The sequence below is a fragment of the Capsicum annuum genome, chromosome 5, assembly GCF_002878395.1.
Source record: "Capsicum annuum cultivar UCD-10X-F1 chromosome 5, UCD10Xv1.1, whole genome shotgun sequence".
Lineage (NCBI taxonomy): Eukaryota > Viridiplantae > Streptophyta > Magnoliopsida > Solanales > Solanaceae > Capsicum > Capsicum annuum.
This window is the reverse complement of record NC_061115.1, coordinates 105,466,414-105,468,807: the sequence shown is the minus strand read 5'-3', so window position 1 is coordinate 105,468,807 and position 2,394 is coordinate 105,466,414. Positions and strand designations below refer to the sequence as shown.

Below are 2,394 nucleotides of genomic sequence, written 5' to 3'. Positions count from 1 at the left end.
GTAGAAGATGGTACGAGTAAGTATGTTAAATGTGCTCTTACGAGCATGTACAATGCTGAGAAGAGGGGAAAGAGTCAGGTCATGATTCGACCTTCTTCAAAAGTCATCATCATGTTTCTCATTGTCATGCAGAAGCATGGTACTTGTCACGATCCAAAAACGAGGGTCATGATGACACTTGTTGTCACGTACCTTGATAAGTAAGCCTATCACCCAAACTGATACGAATAGAGAAAAAGACAGAAATACCCAAGGTAAGGCTTCTAGAATGAAGCCGAACCATATAAATAATCATAATAATGCGGAAAGAACTTATCCAAAACACCAATCATGCCCAAAACTAGGTGTCAATAGTGTAAGAACTACTAATACAATCCAAGAGTCAAATACATCGGAAAATAACCACAAAGGAATAATAACTATCTCCGAACACTAATAAAGACATAACTAGTATAGAAAGATAGAGGTGAACTTCGGACGCATGAATGTCCAACCACTACCTTGGAAGCTCCAAAAACCGCCCGAATCAAGTAAGCTGAGGCGCACTCGAGCTAGGACCTGCATCGAAAGGGTGCAGTAGGCATGAGTACGGTCCACTTGTACTCAGTAGGTATCATAGGCCGACTAAGCAAAGTAGTAAATAAGGCATACAAAATATACACTAAGGGCACGTCACTGCAATCAGAAAATGTCCCACAACGGTAGCCCACACCGCTTGCACTAACAGTTCTAATATATCTCATATATATTGCAAAAACACATCAAGATATAGAACACAAGTATAGATTATATCACATATAAAATAGAGCAAGAGAGAACATACAGATACAAGATCATCAAATACAAGTAAAGAAAGGTAAGACAAATACATAGATGACAAGTCAATAAGGCAATAAAATACAATATAAACACAACAAAGTAAGTGCAATGTAGATGATGATAACGATGATGATGAGGATGATAATGATGATGATGCACGAGGTTGTTGCACAACCTCTGGGATCATCGCACAATCCCCGTATACACCTACGGAGCCAAAGCTTCCCGACGTAGGACCCATGGAAGGTTCGTCAACCCGTATACAATCCACATATCTCATATCTCCTTTCCAGCACATCCCTCGAAAATGGTTTTATAAGGTGTTACAATATTTTTAAAAAGGTGTTGCCAGTGTTTCTCAGATGTTGCCACAACAGTACCAATGTTTCATGAATGAGTATGATATGAAAATGTAATGCTCATAACCAATCAGAATAAGTATTTCCACAACCAACCACATGATATATTTCCACAACCAACCACAATGATACATTTCCACAACCACATGAGCCAATATTCACTCGTTATTTTCATTTCATCCATGAATTTTCACATGTCTCATATGTTAGTAAAGTATGAATATAATCACAATACACCCATGATACCATATTAAACAATACAATACAATTACTCACATGTATTCAAGGCTATCAATTTCACATAAGACCCCACACGGTCAAACATATCACATAATATTTCAATTTCGACAATTACATCACATATAGGCCCCCACATGGGCATAACACGTAGATAGCCATTTTTCATGATTAGTTCCCACTCTTAACATACATTTTGTACCATCATTTACTACCCAGCCCAGTCTGAAGAGTTAAGCCATAACCTATCTCAAAAGCTGAAACCGGTTCGCTACACTTGAACCCACGACCTTACTTTTCACGAACAATCCCGAACTCTACTAAAAACATAAAATATGAAATCTATGCATCGAAACAAAACCAACGACACCCATATTGACTACTTTTGGTTCGGAGTTAAAACAGACCCTCAAAGTAGGTTTCCAAAAAAAGGGCAAAATTAGATATTTACTTCAAAAATATGTTTCCCATATTTTTAGGAACCTACAGCTGAAAACCCAAGTTAAACGAGTGAAAAACGGGGTTTAAATCGAAGAAAAACTATTTTTGAGCTTTACCGGGTAAAATTCTTGAAATCCAGGTTAAAATCAGGAATCAGAGTTGTTTTGAAGGTTAAATTGATGAAAAACTACTAATTATAAGATAAAAATATTATTCAAGTGAAAGGGGATGAAATTTGGGTTTAAAATCATGCCCTAAAATTTTTGGGGTTTTGAGAAATTTATCAAGAAATTTCTAAGAAAAGGGTGAATTCTTACCTTAAATCTGTAATTAAAATAAAGAAATAGGTGTTAATCTAGCGTCTCAAGCTCTCACAAAATTCACTTTTAAGCTCCCAAAATATTTAGGGTTTAACTGTCAAGAGACAAGATGAAAAATGAGCAAAATGGGCCAAAAATGTGAAAAAGCTGCTATATATATTGTCGATTTTTCTGCATAACTGAGCAGTTTTTTTATTCGAACTCGAAATGGACTTCGA

The 2,394-nt window shown here is 36.3% G+C and overlaps 1 pseudogene; it reads left to right on the top strand.

Annotated features, from left to right (window-relative positions):
- Positions 1 to 7: 7 nt before the first annotated feature.
- The window catches only part of LOC107852801, a 14,183-nt pseudogene continuing 11,796 nt past the window's right edge, over positions 8 to 2,394 (top strand).